The 16,954-nt window shown below is 38.5% G+C and overlaps 1 protein-coding gene across 3 annotated transcripts in view; it reads right to left on the bottom strand.

Moving 5' to 3' along the window:
* Positions 1-16,954, bottom strand: part of LOC107553466 (human immunodeficiency virus type I enhancer-binding protein 2 homolog) — a 71,751-nt gene that overhangs the window by 31,540 nt on the left and 23,257 nt on the right. Inside the window, exon 1 of one of the 3 annotated variants that reach the window (XM_016235658.1) lies at positions 8,780-8,932. The exons of the other annotated variants lie outside the window; for them this stretch is intronic. The gene's annotated coding sequence lies outside the window, so the exon portion shown is untranslated. Of the gene's footprint in view, positions 1-8,779; positions 8,933-16,954 lie in introns of those variants that run through there. 3 annotated transcript variants of the gene reach the window in all.

Genomic DNA, 16,954 nt, shown 5'->3' with positions numbered 1-16,954 from the left:
TGAGTCGCATGGGATACTGGGGAGCTGTGAACAGCAAAAACAGATACTATTTGGCTATTTTTAACAGGTTAGCAGATTCCCCTGTGAACCCCTAAAACAATCACCAAATTAGAGCTGTACGAAATTTGACTGTAACGACGCAGACCTTATTACAGACCAATCTACATTGACTGGCATATTGAAACTACAATATAAAAAAACAACAACAACAATAGTAACCTCTCCATGAGAGTTTCAAAGGTCAAAGGTAAAAGGCAATAAGTTTGCAGTTTAATATGCAAATCATACTGCAGTTCAGTGAGTCAGATATTGATTCAAAACTCGTTTTAACTGATTCAGTGAGTTCATTCAGTAAAAGATTCATTCAGATGAATCCATTGAGTAAAGGATTCGTCAGATTGATTCACATAGAAGTTTGTGAGTCTTTTTGAACGATTAATTAAAAGAATCAATTATTCTTTATTCAAAGTCATTTGATATTTATTTAGAATACACTGGTATTCATACAAGTTGTATGTATATGATTCTTTAAAGAGAGCCGGATCATATGCTTGTGAATTAGACTACAGTGTTATGCTGTATGAATGTGATTCCCTAAAAAGAACCGCATCACAAGAATTGTTTATGTGTGATTCACCCTACACTTTGCATGAAGAATAGAAGAAAGTGTTTTCTTTCTCTAATTTTGTGCTACATGTACAGTGGGTACGGAAAGTATTCAGACCCCCTTAAATTTTTCACTCTTTGTTATATTGCAGCCATTTGCTAAAATCATTTAAGTTTTTAATAATTACATTTTTTTCCTCATTAATGTACACACAGCACCCCATATTGACAGAAAAACACAGAATTGTTGACATGTTTGCAGATTTATTAAAAAAGAAAAACTGAAATATCACATGGTCCTAAGTATTCAGACCCTTTGCTCAGTATTTAGTAGAAGCTCCCTTTTGATCTAATACAGCCATGAGTCTTTTTGGGAAAGATGCAACAAGTTTTGCACTGAAAAATTTAAGGGGGTCTGAATACTTTCCGTACCCACTGTATGTTTATCTCATCACATTCAATTGAGACTCAAGCTCAAATTCACTACTCAGGTTTCTCATTTTTTGCATAACTTTCAAGTCAACACTGAGTATGTCATTCTAAAAGCAAACTATTGTCTTATCAGCACCTCTCAAAGTGAAAACACCCATGCCCAGACACAAATCAAACGCTCCAGTCGGAATGGCCATTGCAATTTCAACAGGCAATTTCCCCTCCGATTCCGTTCTTAAAAACACGTCTGCCACAGTCAAACAACTTGAACATTCATTTCACCTGACAGACACAAAACACTTTTTTCAGTTTTCAGGAACGTGTAACTGTGGAAGAGAGGAAAGTTCAGTTGATGTCATAAGCTGACTCTCAAGGGGAAAGCCCTGTCTTACAGAATCAAATCCACACAATGAAGTTCTTGCTTCAGCCATTTGTCCTCAGAGATCTGAGCTAAGTGCGAAACAAATACAATTCAGTGCAAAGAAATACGAAGAGGGATGAATCCCAAGATGTGAGTGTTACGTAACACCCAGGATGCCCTCTTTTGTGTCTCTGACAATGCAGACCTCCTCGCAGATGGAAGGGACGAGGTGTCACTGAGGTCCACCGCCTAACTCGGTCGAGAACCTCGCGGTGAACTCTGGCAGCATGTGTGTGTGACTTACATAACAGATGCTGCGCTGTCTCGCTGGGGCGGAGGGGTGTACAAACTGCACTGTGCGAGTGTGTGTGTGTGTGTGTGTGTGTGTATGAATCAAGTGTAGACAAAGAATTAAAGAATAGAAAAAGATATTAAACTCATGCACTACCACTCAAGACTATTGAAAACAAGTTTTTAAAAGTATCTTTATGCTTACTGAGGCTGGATTTATTTGATTAAAATTAAAATGCAATTTATTCTGCCATTGCAAAGCTGAATTTTCAGCAGCCATTAGATACGTCTTTCGCATCACACAAACCTTCAGAAATCATTCTAATATGCTGATTTGATGCTCACATAACATTTATTATTATTATTTCTTATAATGTTCAAAATATTTTTGTGGAAACTGTGATGCATTTTTTTCATGACTGATTGATGAATAGAATGCTGTAAAACATAACAAATGTCTTAATTGTCATTTTTGATCTATGTAATGCATCCTTGCTAAACTGAAGTATTAATTTTTTTTTTTTTTTTTTTCTCCCTCTTATATCCCTGTGTCTGACACATAAACAAAGATGATGCATTGCCAGCAGCCTCCTCTAACATCATTCCTGTATCATTTTTAATGTTTAAAATCTGTGTTGCAGTACTAAAAAGCAATGAAGTGTTTAGCATGCAAACACATATTCCAGACATGTTAAGCTGTGGTGCTCGTGTGGGAAATGAAGGTTTGGATCTGGTCTATATGCCCAGGTTGCACAGAATAACTGATTCCCATGCTGGTCCAACTGATTAATCTAGTCAAGAAGCCTCACTGAAAACTAAAATGAAAACTAATAAATGTAATTATATAATAAATAAATTAATAATTAAAATTAAAATATAAAAAGACAATTAAAATAAATAAAATATAACAACTTTAGTTAGCTGAGGAGGCAAAATGTCTATTTTTTTCATTTAGTTTAAGTACTAAAATTATTAAAACTAAAAATGAAATTAAAATTGCAAAACAATTTTAATATAATTTTTAAATTAATTTTATTTAATTTATTAAAAATGAAATTTAAAATGAATAAAAATGAAACAGACCATTTTAAAATAATATTTAGTTTAAGTACTAAAATGATTAAAACTAAAAATAACTCTTTAATAAAATTAATAAAAATGAAGTAGACATTTTAAATAATATTATTAAACTGACTAAAACAACAAAATGACAACAAAATGACTAAATCTTTAACTAAATTTAAAAGAAATTGTAAAGTACAAAAATAAAAACTGATACAAAACCTAAGATACTATAGTAATGATACTAAAATAACACTAGTTAGAATAAAAGCAATTAAAACACAAAGTATGCTTGTGACCAGCCTCATTCTCTACAAAATCCCTCCAAAAAAGGTTTTGCTGAAAAAAAGGGATTTGTTGAAACGATTGCCTATAAAATCTTGCGTCCAGCATGGAGTGACTCATACGCTGGATGATATGTTTTATAGGGTACAGTCCACCAGCCTGGTGTGTAAAGCCAGATTTTTTTCAACATTAATGATGGAGGCCACAGACTCTCAGAGAGCAGAGGGACTCTGGGTGTGAAAAAGAGAAGGGGAAAAAAACTCTGATCTGTCTGATAGGGCTGTTTGGAAAAAGAAGAGATAAAAAAGACCCTAACTTTAAAAAAGCATCTGACGTTCAACTTTAAACTTTTACCTTTAAACCATACCGTAAAGGTGAGTTCAGACAGGGTTGTCGGATAAATTTATGACTGTGCAATAAAAGTCTGTAAATATATGTTATTAAATGTCAAATCTGTACCTGGGATAGATCTGAACCGTAAATTGCTTTTATGTGAATCTTGATCGTAGCAAACTGATTTTCCAGCGTGCAAGCTGCCAGGAATGTGGTTGATTCAGGCCAGTGGAGACAGGTGGTCTCACCTGTGATTCCATGGAATAAACCCACCATTTTCCTAGCTGTCTCCACTCGAATCCGAGCACCGCAAGAAGCCTCACCTGAGCAAAGGTAAAGTGTCTTTGTGCGCCTTTCATCTCGCTGTTGTCTTTTCATCCTTTCAGACTGAGAATGTCATGAGTCTCACTCTCTCTTTCTCTCCATATGATGTCTTAGCTGACCCCAGGCCTGGGCTAATGTCAGTGGGCCATCTGTGATAGGAACCCTGGGGCCCAAGTGGCAGAGGGCCACATGCCTGCCTGCCCACTTCCTGAGTTCAGCCCACACACTGGGCCTGGCCAATGCAATGCCGGCACACACACTTGTACAGTATGATGCACACAAACACATACAGACACAAAAATGCTGCCGGCGATGCACAGTACACACTCAAACATTCACATGCTATAAGTCGAGAGGTCAGCATGACTGAACTCCCTGCCCACTCTGTGCTGCTTTACTTGCGTTCACAGATGCACTGCATTTCAAGACGTAAACAGCATAAATAACAACCGCAAGTCAGGAGATCACGTTAATGTTAAAAACAAATCATGATTTTGAATCTCAATATTGGATCCCATCTATTCCACCTTCTTTGTGTGAGTGTGAGTCACAGAGTGCTTGCCCATTTGGCTCAGGTTGGTTATCCAGGTCTCACTGCTTGCTACAGATCTGGCATTGGCCAGGACCGAACAGAAGGTATGGAGAGCTTAGCCCAGTCGGAGATCAGGCCACAGACACAGAGAGGGGACGCAGTCAGGGTCTGTCCAACCTCCATCCATACACCTCCACACTCTTCTGGCACTCGGATCAGTGACATTTGCGTCACAAGGCACAGCTAGAGTAGGTTTGAATGAAAGCCTCAGCATTCATTATGAAAACCTGGCCATGCTGTTTTCGATCAGACACTGCTGCATTCGCCCTGTAGTTGCTCATCTATGGTTTCTAATGACAGCAGCTGTACAGTTCAGCAAATGCTTCTTCTGGTTTTAATTGCTGAAAGTTTGGGTCAAAATAAAAAGATTGTTAAGAATGTATTAAAACATTTTTATGAATGAATGAATCCATCTGTCTTTTAGCGGTACAAAAATATAAATATATACAATTATATAATATAATATTATATTATATATTTGTACATTTAAAATATTATTTCATATTTTCATATATTATATTAATACAGCTACTGTACAAAATATTATACACAAAATATTTAATTTGAAGATATTTTGTATGCTCTCACTGTAATATACTAACGGAAATAACATTAAAATATGGAAAATATTTTTTTTAAATATGAATCCAAATGACATTGATTTCTTGCGCTGATTTTAATCAGTTTTAGTGTTTTAAATTGGCTTTTCTGCTTTTCAGTTACTGTATAATATAATATAATAGCACAGTAAATATAATAGCAAAATAAATATAATATAACATAACATAACATAACATAACATAACATAACATAATATAATATAATATATTTCATTAGCGCTCACCTAAAGTTTTTTGGTATGTTCTCACTGTAATGTAAATGTACTAATAGTAATAAAATAGAAACAGGAATATAAAAGGAAAAAATATAAAGGCACTAAAACAGAAATAACTAAGAAAATGATTAACCAAATAGTAGTGATTGAATAGTGACAGGAAGCAGACATAAAATAGGCAGACCATCTACACGTCAGCATAATTAATTCATAGAATAGCCACATTAACTCACACAAAGGTCAGAGAAGTTAATAGGGGCAAAATGCCAGCCGTGTCACCATGGACACGCTGCCTCTCTCCTGAGCATCTCTCTAATGCTGCACAGGGAGCAGCCTTGACTTTTAACCTGCACTGATGGTCACTACAGAATCATTCAAGAGTGCAGATGCCGAAGCCGTTGTCAGGAGACAACAAAATGCGAAGATATTTCATCGGTATCTGTCAACACATGACAAAAAGGGACTTCTGTGTCAGCACAGAGGATCTTGAGGAAAAAAAGCAAACCATGCAGGAGGAGTGAGCATGGATGTGGTGATTGTCTCTTTCACTCCTCTTTAACAGAAGGAGGAGCGCGGTGGTGCAAGGTCACAGAGGATAATTCAGGTGTACAGGTGGCCCCCTTCTGCCATCTGTACTCTGTGGTTCTCTATTCATTTCAGTTTTTTTCTGTCTCCAAATGGAGCTGCTTTCAGCTTAGCCATTGAATGATGGAATTTATCATCAAAACTATTTTCTCTACTTCTAAGAAATCAGGTCCTTAACTGTAAATGGCTGATTCTAATCAGCATGCGAAGATGCATAACATCCAGTTCTCTCTGGAAAGGGAATGAAAATGTGTCTTGATTAGAAGGAAAATGCATCCAATGTGTGAAAATGAGTGGCGAGCCTTTCGGCGGAGAAACTGTTTCATTCAAGTAAAGCTTGAAAAGAGGAAGTGTACAAAGACAGCAAATGCAGGAACACTGTGTAGGACACACAAAAGAAGGCAAGGTTAGATGCTGAATGAAGTGCTCCGTTGTGTTCTTTCGAAGGCTGAAAGAATCTTGATAGTTGGACAAATACTTATCTAGCATTTTGATGGTTTTAAAGAAATAGTTCACTTTCTCTCTTTTTTTCCCCTTCCGTGAAATATAAAAGATGAACTTTGATTAATGTACTGGTTGCTCTTTTCATCTCAGTTACAATTAATTGGGACTGGAAGTTTTAAGATCCAGAAAAAAAACATACATTATAAGCACCAAGTACAAAAGTGGTCTATATGATTTCTGCACTATATTCCAAGTCTTAAATAGTGAAACTGAGGCATTTGAAAAACAAAATTGAAGTCATTATCTGCCCTAACTCACCTTGGGTCATTCTTGAGATAAGTAGTGATCTATAATTTGTAAACAATCAGTTTTGTTACCTTTAACTAAAACTATTAATGGAAATAAAGCTGAAACATAAATATTAAATGATAAATTGAAAATAATGAAATAATGAATAACTAACTGAAATAATTTGAAGCTGTACTAAAATTAATTAAAATTAGCTGTACTAATTTAAAGTACTAAAATTACTAAAACTGAAATAAGAAATAAATTAAAGCTAAATAGGAATATAAAAATATATCAAAAATATCTAAAGCTTATAAAATTACAAAAAAACAACCAAAAATAAAAATAAAACCATTCAAAATATTAGTAAATACTATAACAGTATATAGGCCTACATAGTAAAACAACGCTATGAGTCAACTGATTTGGTTCACAAAAACTGAATGTTCACAGATCAATTTAACTCACTAACTCAGTGACCCATTTGGAGCGGTTCAAGTTCAGTGGAGTAGAGTTACATGTGAGTAAATTGAAGATTATCAGGTAACAGCTGAAATGATGGTCTCTTTCTCAAACAAATTTAACATGGTCTTTCCTGGTCTTCAGAAGACTTTGCTGGTGAGTCACGTGGACTTTTATTATCCCTTGAAGCTTGAAATCTTTAGTCCCATTTAATTAAATTATATAGACAAAGGCAAATCATTAAAAATGTCTACCTTTGTGTTGCACAAGAAAACCAAAGTCCTACAAGTTTGGAATGACATGAGGGTGAGTAAAGAGGTAAAACGATCCTTTGAATTCCTTTAAAATTAAACAGTAAACTGAGAGGAAAAAAACGGAGATCCCTTCCAAGGACTTCTGGGAGCATAGGTCTACATGTGTCACACATACAAACAAACCAGAAAAACAGGACTTTGGGCTAATCAAATAATGGCAAGCAGAAAACAAGCGGTAAAGAATGCAGTGCCCAAACCTGGACACAATTACTTCCTGTCCCAGTGCCAAGACAGAGCAATTGATGAAGCGGGGTCTGTATCTGGTTGTTGTGCACGAGGGTCTGTTGTAATCCCGTGAGTGCAGCGGTGGCAGACTAACATCGCATTACTCTCATGCTCACGGGCGGACAGAGCTCCCACTCCGATCGGTAATTGCTTTCTATCACACCGACAGGTCAAAAGGATCCGTGGTGGTAGACTTCCCTCCGCTGCCACACTTTAAATGTTCAGAACGCAAAGGGGGAAAAAAACATAAACTCCAAACAACGAAACGTTTACGCAAACCAGTCCGTACACACGAAACACTTGATAATCCTTAATGCACATCAAATGGGGCATTTTCCGAACCCTGACCCAGAGACACCTCTTCGAACTACAGTACAGCAGACGAATCTGGAACGTGAAGTATTTGTGAATGGAAAATGCTTTAGCACACTTGGCAGGGAGGATCATTCCACTGCTATCAGACAGAGGTATTACAATTATTTCACTCTACACAAGCAGACATACAACAAGAGGAGGAGGATGGAAGAAAACGAGGAGGATATGAATTTTTGATTTCAGGTTTCTGAATGGAACTTAGTTGGTACATTCATATAAGTCTAAGGTTTACGCAAAAGAAATTGATGCATCTTTAAACTGGTGACTTTTAACTAGGACTGGAATACATGCGCCAATGACATTCGCCTGGTGTTTCCCTACGTTATCACCAGAGCTATCCCTCACATAATGAATTATGACATGCTGATAAGGCAGACAGCTGTATGGGGGGTTGAATATCCGGAGACAGATGAGACGCATTGTGCAAACAAGCATTTTTTTTATAATTCCCAGTGCAATTGATGGATGATGCGAGGCATGTGAACCCGGCGGGAATTTGGTGGGGGTATGTGAGGGTCAGGGGTGTCCCGCGACTGAGAAGGGAACTGACATTCCTCTGCGCACAAACGCCGATGCATCAGTATCAATGGAAGACTAACAGCAACGTCCTATCAAGCCTTAACAACAAATGTACCATCAGAATGTAGGAGAGAATGGAAAAAGAAAGGGTCATGCACAGGAGAAAGATTCCTAACAAAAGCAAGGCTATATCGCTGTGGTAACGTTACGGCAGCATGTGAGCTATACAGGGAAATCAAGCAAGCAGAGACTCTGTCACTGACAGCTTGCTGCAGCCCATGGAAAACAGCTAACCCACGCTCCTCCGCTCCCGTGCCTGTCCTCGCGGTCGCATCAGCTCCCCGTCAGTTTACAAACACAGACAGGGATATCACCTCTCTGATCAACACTAGACGCATTGGTAGAGACAACTCGAGAAAGGCGAAAAAATGGATTTGTCAACCAACCTGGCTTCTCAAGGTCCTCAGTCATCCACAACATTCCGCCGATCTCAAATTCCCCTTGTCCATTCTAGGAGGTCAGGAATAAAACGCCAGCAAGCCCCAGCTGAAACTCCCATCAATCAGAAGGCTCTCACTGATAGAGCGTATACTAGGAGACCTACTGATGTAAGCTAGTCACCAGAGAAAATACCCAGTCGTGACGCATATCCAGGAACAAAAATAGCATTGGGGCCCCTAGAGGAATTACACAACAGACTACGCTCAGAGGTACTTTCGCAGTGCCTGCTCTTCTGGGCCGGTTTGGTGCCTTTTACATCTCTAGAGCTGCGAACACAAATATTGCAGATGGGTCAAAGAACTTCACTAAAATCACAGGCAGCCTTTTGATCAAGCATTTGTGCGTAACAACGCTTGAGTCTTTAATTGCAGTCTGGCCTCGGTGCCTTTGACCCTGGGATTGTCCACAGAGTTCGGTGTATAACAACATGATATCACCACTCACCCCTCCTTCCGCCACCTCCCGCAGGGCTAAAAATAGCTCACCGGGCTAATTCTTACAAAATCCCTTTATAGATGCTCTTTCACCGATCACTCTCGGCCAGGCCCAGACACTGATACGATTAGCGTTTAGATAATTGAAATTGTGTCTATGTGAGCGTGCGTGCATTTAGCGAGGGTTATTTTACTGTAACGGAACAAACGGTGACATTGGACAGGTGTGCACTGCGACAATCCCAATAATAAAAGATTTTACGGGGAAACCAAGCTGCTAAGCAAAGACTTCCGGCCACCCCCTTCACCGCAGAGAAGATTAATTATAATTTATGCTAATATATTTACCGCCGCCACACTGTGTCATAAGTGACAGCAATGCAGCCCTTCTGAGGGTCACCTGAATGAGCTGTCGGATCAAGAGTTATGGCCACATCGGCCCACAGCTGCGGCACCGTTCCAGGGAGCATTTACTCAACCTGCGAGATGACATCAAGCTGTCAGGAGTCACCATGATAACGACCACCCCGGTTATCCCAAAGAAGAATCAGTTAATCACATCTGCGAGCTAAACATATACAGCTATTCGGCAGACTTTTGCCCTTACCACAGAATCCAATTTACACAGCTAAAAATATTTGACCAGGTCTGACCTCCGGAGAGCGACTAACAGAGTGACAGAGTGACTAACAGAGAATCTGGCCAACAGGGAGCCAGGATCCCCTGTGACATCGCCCACTCAGATATGCAGAGAATAAAAACACTATAAGGACCTAAACCGGTTCCCTGGGGGTTCTCACTCACTGTCTGAACAAGTCTCTCTGTAAACAACTGCTGGTTTAGCTACCAACAGATATCCAATAGGGCACCATATTAAAATGTGTTGGATTGTTTTTGATAGGGTATGATTTGCTCTGCTAATTAAACTAGATGGATCATTCTTTAATTGGAGTAGCAAATAAGATGCATACATTTGTTATTTAAAAATCTGCTTTATAGATGTGCATTTTAAAACAGTTTATCATGCAATATCCAGATCAATTGAAGGTTTAATAAAATACTTGTGAGTTGTGACCACTTTGTCTGGGTTGTTACTTTCATGGTCAGAAATTTATGGTTGTGATGGTTTTAATGTTATAGGACATTCAATGTCATAATCACATTTAACAAAATGTACACTACTGTTCAAAAATTTGGGGTCGGAAAGATTTTTTTTAAATGCATCCTTGCTGAATAAAAGTATTTCAAAAATCTTATTGACCTCAAACCTTTGAACGATAGTGAATGTTTTTTTTAATTTATTATTTTACTTTTAAATACTAAAAAAATGTCAGCGCTGATAGCATTGTGGGGAGAGCGCCAGCATACAGTGGTGTTGCGCTACGGGCGTCCCGAGTTCGAATCTTGGCTCAAGGACCTTCCCCTCTCCCACTTTGCTTCCTGACACCTCTAAACTTTTCTATCATAATAAAGATAGAAAAATGACAACAAAATTCTAAAAAGATACTATTTCTCATCGCAAATAAAGAATGGCCCCATATTGCAAAATCTTGCTGTAGAGATGGGATTTCCAGATATTGATATGTTTTCTGTAAGATCAGGTGATATTTACCATAGGCGATCATCTGGATACCATCTGCTAACTGTGAAGAAATAAAGAGCAGTCTTCATCTATCTTCCACTGTTTTGTTGTACAAATTAATTATTTATCCATTACCTGTGGCCATATGCATGCAAACATACAAATGTATATAAATTCCTGCTAAATGCAGTAACACATAATAGTGCATTTCCTACTAAACTAGACAGGTGAAGCTTCATTAATATTTAACTGCTAAGAATGTGATTGCCTTTGATCTAAAAACAGCATCAGTCCACATTCTGCCTACACATAGGTGTCACTCAACCCAAGTCACTGCTGATGAGACAATGTGCTGAGTGTGAAAGCAAATAAACAGGCTACAATGCCATCCATGCAGACAGGTACAGCCCTGTCATGTTCACGGTAATGGGCAGAGAAGAGATAACTGTCTAGGACAAGATCTAGGGCAGGATGGACGTCTGGCTGTTTCTTAGCATCTTCCTCAGTAAGCAAGCAGCCTGACAGGTCTGTGGCTAAGGGACTATAGGACAGGAACAAGATCTCAGCTGGCATTAGTGCTGAATGAACAACTTTAATGGCTGAGGTGAGGCTCTGGACCTTTGCAAAGCTGTGAGCACTCCTCTAATCAGCAGGCTGCGATGAGGGGAGGGACTCAAGGGAAATGAAGGATCCTCCCGTCACCACAGTATACTCTGCTTACCTCACCGAACCCCCAGCTGGGATTTGCCTTTATTTTTCTCCTTCTCATGGAAGTTTTCCCTCTTTGATGCTAATGACAAATCTATTGCACAAACTACCTTGAGAAGTGTCTGAGTGCCACTGCGGTGAGATTACTGTTACCGTCACAAACCTTTGAACTTTTTGACATTGATATATTGCAACTGTTTAGTCATGGTATTATTCATTAGGAGTATCATTACTGCATCAGCAACCACTGAGAACTCAGTGACGTTAGACATGTTGTGAAACAAGATGTTGTAGCAAGATATGTCAGTCTCTGTTTCTTGTATATTTGTCATGTATTCATTTTAAGATCAGATGGATCTGTTCCAAGCCTTGTCATAAGCGGATCATTATATCAATCAACAGGTTCCCCAAGGGCATTTTATTCAGTGTTTCTTAATTAGCCGTTTCATTTGAGGACACAAAACCTATTGCAAATACTTGCTATACATCAATAATTCTCTAATATATATTAATTATATATTTATATGTATGCTACTATAATAGCCTGTTTCACTGTAAAATAATAATTATGACAGTGATAGTGATTTAATTAGGAAGTTTAATTCCTCCAGTATACATTTACTACATCAATAATTAATCTTAAATTGCCCCTATTATGGGTTATGAAAGGTTCATATTTTGGTTTTGGGAGTCCCCAGCAACAGGTTGACATGCATGCAAGGTAAAAAAAAACACTTTCATTGTCTTATAATATGCATTTATTTTTTACCTTACTTGCTCAACGACTCCCAAACGATTCGCTCAACAATTCCTTTTTCCAAACCCCTTCTTTGCGTGACGCTAATCTGCGGTGATTGGCCCGATTGGTCTCATTTTCGTTTCATCATGCCTGATAAAGCAGCGTTTGTGAGCGCAGTGCTGCTTTGTGTACAACGTTACCGGGGAAACCGCTATTTTACCGCTACAAAAGCGGCACCTAGTGGCAAAGAATGAATTTGCATTTTCATTCAGACCAACGAGAAAAGACCAACAAGTGAGCGGGCAATATGCTAATGTTTCATGTTGACGTCAGCATGAAACGGCTTGTGATTCATTTTAAAAACGGCTCGTTTCAATGATTCAGTCGACTCTTTATTTTGAGAGACAATAACTTTATACACGGTGCACTTTCAGATTTAAAACTTTGCAGGATGTTTTCATTCACTTAGAGCTGTGTTACACACTGCATGAATGGTAATTTTCAAAAATCCATAATAGGGGCACTTTAAGTATTGCTGGAAGTATTGCTTACCCATACAGGTATAGACAACTTCTGATATCTGTATCAAAGTGGTTTTGTATTAATACTAAATAATTAAATGTTTCTCTGTAACAACGTGCTTGTATCACACAACTGAAAGCATTGTCTTTAAATCTATTTGTGGAGCTGTAATGAAAAAGCATCTGTTTAGAACGGAAATGAGGGATGTTTTGTTTCCATGCATTGATGACAACAGAAGTTCGTGCCTTCAGGAACCATCAATCCTCCAGAGTGGGGATTGTCAAGAGAGCGTTCAATTGTACATAACTAAAAAAAAAGCAGTGTAATCAGCAGGGCACATCCTGAAATCACTTCTCCTGAGCTGTTTACTTTCCCACTCATTCATACACATTTGCTGGAAGTTCTAGTGTTGTGAAAAGATGCTAGAAGAGGGAAAATCATACAATAGTGGATAACTAGAGCAGAGAAAATTGGGAGGCAACCTGTGCTGGGTCTCATTTGTAACGCTGTACAGTACTTTTCATTAGATCCCTCAAGCGCATGTGAACAGGGCACAGCTAACTGCTCGAAAACAAGAGCTTTTACGCACACATAAATTAATCACACAATTCGAGCATGTTAACATGTTAGCAGTACAGAGGGTTTTGCAGATTCAGTAAGTGATTAACCTGAAGATAGTCTGGAAATGAGACACAGTGCATCAAAAGCACTGCAGTATCCAATTAACACAAAACCTCACACCTATCAAATACCTACACACTGTTCCTCCATACAGAACTGACCATTTAACTGTAATTACAGAGTGACTGAGAGGACAAAATAAATATTTTTCACTAGATTATCTGGAATAAAACATATATATATATATATATATATATATATATATATATATATATATATATATATGCATACATACATACATACACACACACACACTCATTCATCACAATTGTGCACTCTAAAAACAGCTTATGGCATGTTTAAATATGATGTTGTGATCTTTCAGGCTAAATTTCTTATAAATAAACCGCCACATTCTAGGCTCAAGCATTCATTAAAATCAAGATTAAATTAGCTTTTCATTCAACACACTGCAGGGTCACAGTCACAGATTTCTGACATTGCACTTCAGGCCTTGATGAACCGAGCACAAATTCATGTCAGTGTTCCATTTGACCTCTCAACCCCGGCATGACTCGCACCAGGAGTGATTCTCCTAGGAGGCCCGGCGGGAGTTCAGGGGGGTGCGTGTGTGTAGTCTGACAGGCCATGCGCAAACGCTGATGAAAACAGTCACTCAGCAGCCATTCCAAAACAAACAGGCTCTCAAGTGAAGGCTGCACAATTGCTCACTGGAGTGCAAGGCAGTGGCTCACACTCCGTGCACCATCGGGGACCTGCTTTCTCCTGTTATGCAACCCAGGAGTGTGTTTTCCTATCTGTGCCGCTCCCCAGCAGCTGTCTCCAATTTTGCCAGAAGGAAAAATATGGGGGAAAAGAAACCTTGCGGAGCGAATACCCCTCTGAGCATCGTCCCCAGAGCAGCTCTCTCAGCATTCTGTCATTCCGCAGGGTTCAAGTTGCCCCGCTGCACCTGTTGCGTTTAAAGGCGAGGCACGGAGGGGGCACGGCCACCCCAAAAGAGCCCCCTCGCCCAAAGTGTCAGTTTACAAAAATCGCCCAGACAAGCACGACCAATTTTAGCCCTGGCCCTGAGTCAGATCAGCTGACTGATGTTGGGAATGAACACCGGGGGCTTCCCAAACAGAAGACCCCTGTTGCATCCAATTCCCCTCCACTTCCCCGAACCCAAAAACATTGCGGCGCAGGTAACTCAGCTGCTGCCCAGTGAGAGAACAAGAGTTCTATTAAAGTACACAGCAAACAGATTCAGGCTTTGTATATGCCACCCGCCTCTCATTCAGTGCCCAGAACCGGATGCAATCCACCGGGGCATGGAAAAAGACCTTAGATTGGGGGTAATTTAAGAAATTATATTTTTCCACTTCCGAACAATTACTGTGAATAGAACATTAGCAGCTGAAATTAACTCAATTGCTCTGACAACACGTTTGAGCTACATAAGAATTAGAAAGAAACGTCAAGCGCAAAAGCTAAAGGCACTGAGTGAAATGGCTGCATCAGACTCTCAATTTTATAGCAGTTTAGAGTATTCTATTTTGATCTACATATTTTCATGACTGAATTTGAGCTATTTTCATTCTTCAGTTAAAGAATGTGCTATGCAGGGCTAATTATGTGTATGAGCAAAAAAAAATTTTTTATATTTGATTGTTAAAATAAATCTCAATTCTACAATAAACAGTCTTATTAATTGCTTTTTAAAATTCAGTGCTTGCTCTGTTTATCACAAACTTCTAAAACTAGTATCCAGCAAGTACACCCTTTTGGCAACGGTTTTTGTCTTCATACACACAGTTGGGGCAAAAATACAGGGCTCTAAATTCTTCTGTGTGGCTGGGTTGTGTAATATTTAGAATTGGCATGAAATGCATAAATATCTAAATGTGAATGTAAATCTATCTATCTATGCATTGTTAATAAAATTTAAAAGTTAAAAATAGAGTATGTCTTTGAATATTTATTCCTTGCATTCAAATTCAAATTGTGCATCATGTTTGTTACTGTAAGTCAAGTCAATTAAAATCCAGAAATTTAAACTGAATTTAAAAGGCATTCTCAACTCACTGTGTGGCAGATCTAAACTTGGGCCTTGATCCTGGATGAACAGTAGGGCACATTGGACATATTGTTGGTCTCTAAAAATATGCTAGGCTGTCCTGTGAATGTCCCTGAAGGGCTCTGGAACATTCTCAGAGTAAGTGCATGAGCCATTCATATTCTCTAAATATACGTCAGTGGTAACGTAGAAACAGATGTTCGTAAAGGTGAACTCTTAACAACATAAGTTGTCACGACTTCTGCAATGCAAGAAAAAAATATTACTATTTCTGTTCTTTTAACTTAAATAATATAATAGGATACCAGTCTAGTTTTGAAAACTAAGACCAGTGGATATAAAAGCTGGTTGGACAGGTGGCTAAAATTGTAAAGTACATTTTCTCCAGTGCAAGGATTTATTCCAAGGCTAATGTAAGCAGAGAGGTTAGTGAACATGAATGGTTTGCTGGAGAGGATGAATAAATGAATTTCTGTCAATGAGCTGGGCTACAGTATTATCTATCACTCTGGAAATGCAATCCGTTTACGCAGTGGTGGCCTGGTCACATGCCCCCCCTCCAAGCACCCCCCAGATGCCACAATCATCCCGGGCCATTGCATCGCAATCAGCTAGCAGTTCAAGAGCATCTGTTTGCTCCAGGAAAACCTCAACATGCAGTCACATTATTTCCTGCAGTACGAAAAAAACACAACCATCAAATTTGCCTTGTAAGACTTTGTGAAGGAATGACTCAGTTGGGTGTATCTGTGTTAACTCACGTTACATTACAATATCACGGCCAGGTCGATTCAGTTGTAAACTACACAAATGTTCCTCTCCTGAGGGGTTATTATGTTGCAGCCCGTTTCCAGTCAGATATTTGTAAGCTCGTGCCATGCCATGAGCTTGTTAACATCTATTGTAAACCTCTCCGCTTTAGGGAAAAGAAATTACTCATTGAGGCTTACAGCAATTACTCCAACAATCAACAAGACCTGTTCGTTTACAAAGAACATTGAACTAGAAAACATCTTGAATTGATCTCTCATAGAGTTTCTGACAAGCTAATCATGCTCAACAAAGAATAAAGACGCCAACTATACAATGACTTCAAAAACACGTTTGCTGCAGACTTGAGTTTTTTATGTTAGCAGAAGATCTCATTTACATTAGTAGTTTAGGGTTTAGAGTCACTTTAATGTAATTATGCATAATTTATTGTTATTACAATAGTTATTAATTATAAATTAATTATTTATAATTAATTATAATGTTATTAAAATGGACAAAATATCTTCATGGAACAGGATCTTTACTTAATATCCTAATCATTATTTATTGATTATCCTAATGATTATGATTAATGATAAAAGAAAAATCGATAATTTTGACCCATACAATATATTGTTGGCTATTGCTACAAATATACCCTTGTGACTTAAGATGTGTGTG

This window comes from Sinocyclocheilus grahami, unplaced genomic scaffold, assembly GCF_001515645.1.
Source record: "Sinocyclocheilus grahami isolate Dianchi unplaced genomic scaffold, SAMN03320097.WGS_v1.1 scaffold473.1, whole genome shotgun sequence".
Lineage (NCBI taxonomy): Eukaryota > Metazoa > Chordata > Actinopteri > Cypriniformes > Cyprinidae > Sinocyclocheilus > Sinocyclocheilus grahami.
Note: the sequence above shows the minus strand (reverse complement) of the source record. Positions and strands in the feature narration are given on the sequence as shown.